We start from the raw sequence: 6817 nt of genomic DNA on the forward strand, positions 1-6817 counted from the left end.
TATAAGACCATCTCTAAACAGCTTGAAGTTCCTGTGACAACAGTGGCTCATATTATTCAGAAGTTCAAGACCCACGGGACAGTAGCCAACCTCCCTGGACGTGGCCGCAAGAGGAAAATTGATGACAAATTGAAGAGACGGATCGTTGGAATTGTATCCAAAGAGCCCAGAGCAACCTCCAAAGAAATTAAAGGTGAACTCCAAGGCCAAGGTACATCAGTGTCAGATGGCACCATTCGTCGTCGTTTGAGCCAAAGTGGACTTCATGGGAGACGACCAAGGAGGACACCACTGCTGAAAAAAACTCATAAAAAAGCCAGACTGGAATTTGCAAAAATGCATGTTGACAAGCCACAAAGCTTCTGGGAGAATGTCCTTTGGACAGATGAGACCAAACTGGAGCTTTTTGGTAAGGCACATCAACTCTATGTTCATAGACTCAAAAACCAAGCATACGAAGAAAAGAACACTGTCCCTACGGTGAAACATGGAGGAGGCTCAGTAATGTTTTGGGGCTGCTTTGCTGCATCTGGCACAGGGTGTCTTGAAAGTGTGCAAAGTATGATGAAATCTGAAGACTATCAAGGCATTCTGGAGAGAAATGTGCTGCCTAGTGTCAGAAAGCTTGGTCTCAGTCGCAGGTCATGGGTCTTCCAACAGGACAACGATCCAAAACACACAGCCAAAAACACCCAAGAATGGCTGAGAGAAAAGCGTTGGACTATTCTAAAGTGGCCTTCTATGAGCCCAGATCTGAATCCCATTGAACATATGTGGAAGGAGCTGAAACATGCCATTTGGAGAAGACACCCATCAAACCTGAGACAACTGGAGCTGTTTGCTCATGAGGAGTGGGCCAAAATACCTGTTGACAGCTGCAGAACGCTCATTGACAAATACAGAAATCGTTTAATTGCAGTGATTGCCTCAAAAGGTTGTGCAACAAAATATTAAGTTATGGGTACCATCATTTTTGTCCAGCCCTATTTCATTAGTTTGTTTTTTTAAATAATTATGTTAATCAACAATTCAAAAGTAATGGCTGATTTTGATTATTTAATTTTCAATAAATTTTTATTTATTGTTACTTTTGTGAGTTTCAAGTGATTTCAGTGAGAATTGTGGGTTTTTCCTTCTTTAACTGAGGGGTACCAACAATTTTGTCCACGTGTGTATGTACTTTCATGTTATGATGTATGAGTGAATGACAGATAGAAAAGTTTGATGTGATTTTAGGCAGTTGTGGTTATTTTGTCATGACCATTTTCATGCATGGAGATGCATGAAATACGGGCCGCTGAAGTTTAACGGGTTACCCCGTTAAACTTCAGCGGCCCGTATGTGCAAACGTATTTTGCTAAATTGACCGAAGCTGCAAACTCGATGATAGAAACATTATACACCCATGGAAAGCTTAGATTCTCATGAATCCGCCGGTATAAACCACTTTCAGATGTGATTACCACAGCGGGTGAGAAAACACATTTGTCCAACAACACAAGAAGTATTCAGTCAACTGGGCAAGGAATGGAATGTCGCACCAGCGCTGTACGAGGTACTAGAAGAGTTCACATGCAAGTTGTATGTGTCCAACAGCAAAGTGGCAAAAATCAATGATCTGCAGTATCACTTATTTTGCACAAAAAAGGGTGAAGTAGAATCACATCAACTGCCACCATATCAGGATTGCCTATACAAACACATTCAACGAGCGAATTATCAAACCGCTATATGGCGACGTTGTTTAATGAGTCACCCTGATGTTCTAAGCCCAGTTGGCCACGGATGGAGTATGGAAACAGTTGAAGGACAAAGTAAGCTAGCCACTGACTGGATGGATGGTTTTCCAGCCCCATGTTCGGTCCTGGAACTGCTGAAGGTCATGCAAAGCACCTGAGTGTACATGCACTGCAAATGGACTGAGGTGCACTCACATGTGCAAACTTAAAACCTGTACTAACCAACCAAATGATGAGGAAGAAAGTGAAGTGGACATATCAAGTGAAGCCTGATTATTTAATTATTCTCACAACCTTAAAAACTATAACATATGCAAGCTCAGCGTTGTGTAAGAGGTTTTCAGTGTACAGAGTGGTTATTCATAATCAGTAAAATGTCTATAAACCAGTGGTTTCCGCCATGTTTACATATTCTGCTGTAGATATTGAAACATTCCCCTGATGTCATGTATATTGATAATTCAATATTAGCTTAACACAAACACTGGCTTTTATTCCTTGTGGTCACCATGTACGATGTGTTCGTCATTAGTTATAATGCTTTGTAGAAAAAGAGCTTCATGTAGACTTTGTATATAGTTAAGAGAAACAAAGAGATTAAATTGTAATAAACATGCTTTGTCTTGTCAACAGATATAAAAAGAGAGGGGGGGGGAGAGGGGGGGAGAGAGAGAGAGAGGGAGAGAGAGGGAGAGGGAGAGAGAGGGGGAGAGAGGGGGGAGAGAGAGAGACAGAGGGAGAGAGAGGGAGAGGGGGAGAGAGAGGGAGAGAGAGAGAGAGAGAGAGACAGAGGGAGACGGGGGGGAGAGAGAGAGAGGGAGAGAGAGAGAGAGAGAGAGAGAGAGAGGGAGAGAGAGAGAGAGAGAGAGAGAGGGAGAAGGGAGAGGGGGGGGACGGGGGACGGGGGGGAGACCTATATGTGATTCCCTCGTGGACATGATTGTTATCTGGTTGTTAAACTGCTGCATAAGTGTTCTAATGAAACCACAGTGCAAACATATCAGTAAATTTAAAGGGTAAACAAATAAACATATTGTGGCAACTTGTTCTAGGATAGGCCTAAATATTTATTTTTGGGTAAAAGTATATTGCATTAGCTTTTAGTGGTATATTATTGGTAGCTGTACCCTGAGTAGAAAAACTTAGAATTTGATCGACTACTTTTCTAATTTCCTCAAAATCTGCAGCAAAATATGCACAATAAGTCATTAACAAATATGCATTTTGTACCAAAGGCCTTGGTAAATATATTAAAGGTCAAATAATTATTCTGAAGAACCTTATTGTTGAAAGAAAAAACAATAAACATTGACCAAAATCGAAATATTTTCAAATTTTAAGGGGCAGGGGTAAATATAATCGCAAATTTCATCTCAAATAAATTACATTTTACCACATATGAATATTTGTCTTAAATACCCGTCTCCTGGCTTTAAATTAATACCAAATTTGTCATGATATTTTTATTCTACTTTAAGTTATTGACAGAAATTCTCTTACAAGTCATCATGGCCAAAGCTATCAAAAGGACCGACACTGCATATCAGACATGCCAATATTTTACAGAAAGCTCCCACTCTCACACTGCTATCATACGTTTTTACTATTTACAGATGTAGACCTTTCAAAAATAACTAATAGCATCCCCCCCCCCCCCCCCCCCCGTTTGGTACCGATGGCCCAAATTTTGGAGTCGGGCTGATGGACTAAACACTGAACATCAGTAAATATGATGATAACATTGTAAAGTACCTGCAGTAGAGGTTCATACTGCAGCTGGTAACACGTTTACGATGCTATTCAGTGTAAAGACTTTTTCATATTTAGTTGTTGGACTTCTTAAGTTTTTGGTGCAGAAATATCCAGATGTTTTTGCATCTTGGAGCATTATTTTAGAGACTTGGACTTTTAAGTAAGTTTGAGTGTTTTTTCAGTGATTTTTGCTGGTTTTTGAGTCATTATGGCCGTTTTCTGAGATGTTAACAGGTTTTGAGTCCATGTTAATGAGTTTTGAGCTGTCCAGGCTGGAGGTCAGCATGAGCAACTTTTGACTCAGAGTCGTTTTGAACAACCTGTGGATGAATACTAAAGCCATTTGATCAGTTTGGGAGTCATCTTGCTGCACATTATTTGTTAGTTTGAGTCATTATATGCACACTTTAATCAGTCTGGTTCATGTTTGACTAATATTTACAGGTTTGAACAAATTTTGAGTCTTTTTAGTGGAATTTCTGAATCATTTTGGCAAATTTTTCAGATGTTGAGAACAAGTTTGGAGTCAGTGTGGCCGATCTGAGTCATTTTAAGCAAGTTAGAAGTCATTTTTAACAACTTCACAGTAATTTTGGATGTTTTTTTTGAGTCGTTTTGAAGAACAAGCATCAAAGTAAACGACCTGTGACCGCTTCCAGACGCTACAGCTGATCGTTGCTCCACATCCTGTTCAGATAAAAGCGGCTCTTCTTCACTGCAGCTAAATCCAGACTTTGTGTTTGGTGTCAGCGGTGGAAGGAAAGCGTCCAGACAGAGCCTCAGTTGATCCAGAAAACAGTATGAGAACAACAACAACAACAAACACCTGAGATCATCTGGACGGGGCGTGGAGCTGATAAAGGTCACATTTCAGCAGCACATGGAGGACGGACTTTAGCTCCTCTACAGCCAAACACTGCTGCTCTGGACGACTTCCAAAGAGTTCAAGACTTTCTATAAAATACTGAAAAAAATCTAGATATTAACACAGCAAAGACCCACAACCTGAACACGATAAAAACCTAAATAGTAACACAACAAAATGCAGAAAATGGTGACGTTAACGCTCTAAAACGTGCACATCAGTGACTAACACAGTAAAAAATCTGAATATTAACAAGATAAAAACCTCATAAACCAGGTATGATGCACCAAAAGTCTAAATATCTGAATGTTAACGCAGCACATCATCAAAACCCAGAAATTAACACCATTAAAAAGCCAAATATTAACAACAAAACATTAAAATGTCACCACATACACACAGGAAAACAAAAACCGCTTTAAGAATACACCAACCAGATACAAACGCAACAAAACTTCCAAGTTCATGATATTAACACATCAGTTTGGCATCTTTTGTGTAATTTTTGCATCTTTTAGTGTTGTTTTTGGTTATTTTGTCATTTTTGCATATTTTTGTCATTTTTTGTGTCATTTTAAAATCTTTTTGTAATTCTTTGCATCTTTTTGTGCATTTTTGGACCGTTTCATGCCATTTTTCTGTCGTTTTGTGCCATTTTGGACCGTTTTGTGCCATTTTTGGACCATTTTGTGCCATTTTTCTGTCTTTTTGTGCCATTTTTTGACTGTTTTGTGCCATTTTTGGACCGTTTTGTGCCATTTTTTGACATTTTTATGTCTTTTTGTGCCATTTTTGGACCGTTTCGTGCCATTTTTCTGTCTTTTTGTGCCATTTTTGACTGTTTTGTGCCATTTTTCTGTCTTTTTGTGCCATTTTTGAACCGTTTTGTGCCATTTTTATGTCTTTTTGTGCCATTTTTGAACCGTTTTGTGCCATTTTTCTGTCTTTTTGTGCCATTTTTGACTGTTTTGTGCCATTTTCTGTCTTTTTGTGCCATTTTTGAACCGTTTTGTGCCATTTTTCTGTCTTTTTGTGCCATTTTTGGACCGTTTTGTGCCATTTTTGGACCGTTTTGTGCCATTTTTTGACATTTATATGTCTTTTCGTGCCATTTTTGGACCGTTTCGTGCCATTTTTCTGTCTTTTTGTGCCATTTTGACTGTTTTGTGCCATTTTTCTGTCTTTTTGTGCCATTTTTGAACCGTTTTGTGCCATTTTTATGTCTTTTTGTGCCATTTTTGAACCGTTTTGTGCCATTTTTTGACCGTTTTGTGCCATTTTTCTGTCTTTTTGTGCTATCTGTGTCTCTTCGTGTCGTTCTAACTCAGACATCTCCATCATTCTCTCTCCTCCTCATGACGTTCTGGTTCCTCAGAGCTGCAGATCTTTAGATTAAAAATGAACCACAGGAACTGCAGCTTGGTGTTCAGAAGTTTAAATGATTTTTAAAGCTCTCAGCTCATTTAAAAACAACTCTGTGGTCGTAAAGAGAAGGTTTCAGAGTTTCCTCCCAACGATCCAAACAACTAACAAACAGGTAAAACCACTAAAGGCGCCTGTAAACCAGCGGCAGACACACCTGAGTCACCTGAGCTCAGTTTCATTCAGTCACGTTTTACCAGAACAGGTGGAGTCACAGAGAACACTCTGATCACAGACCGATCGTTTGTTTGTGATGGATCAATACACAAGAAATGAGGCTGTAATGATCAGCAAGAAAACACAAACAATCAGAAATATCAGAATGGAAACACAGCAAAAGCTCTACAGGAGCAAATAAAGTGAAAATAACAGGCTGAGGAGTAAAACTGGACCCACATTACTGTTGGTCAGACTCAACTAAACACCGTCAGACGCTGTGAAAACCTCCATTAACACATCACAAACCTGGATAATAAAGAGACTACAGCCAGATATTAAAGCAAGAAAACATCCAGAATCTGGAATCTGGATATTAACACGTAAAGATGTCAAAAATGCAAGATAACAACACATCAAAACACCAAAAATATAAGCAAGTTAACATCCATAATCAGGATATTAATGCACTAAAATGTTAAAAACTTGGATATTAACATATAGAAAACCTTTAAAACCAAGATATTAAAACACTAAAGCACCAAAAATATGTATCTTATTACAATAAAACATTCACAATCAGGATATTTATGCACCAAGATGTGAAAAATCTGGATATTAACACGTAGAAATGTCTAAAAAGTGATGCTGTCCAATAATTATAATATCTGCTCTGATTTATCCTATTTATTACTATGTTATGTATTACTATTACTATATTATTAGGTGTCTGGCTCTGTTTTAATGTTATTAATAATTTATTTCTTCAGTTTTACACCTTTATTTACTTACTTTTAATTCATTTATTTTCTATTTTATTGCATCTATTATTGTGTTTTTTGTCAGTTTCAAACAGATTTAACATCTGACCGTTTTCACTCAT

The sequence above is a fragment of the Acanthochromis polyacanthus genome, chromosome 7 (genome assembly GCF_021347895.1).
Source record: "Acanthochromis polyacanthus isolate Apoly-LR-REF ecotype Palm Island chromosome 7, KAUST_Apoly_ChrSc, whole genome shotgun sequence".
Lineage (NCBI taxonomy): Eukaryota > Metazoa > Chordata > Actinopteri > Pomacentridae > Acanthochromis > Acanthochromis polyacanthus.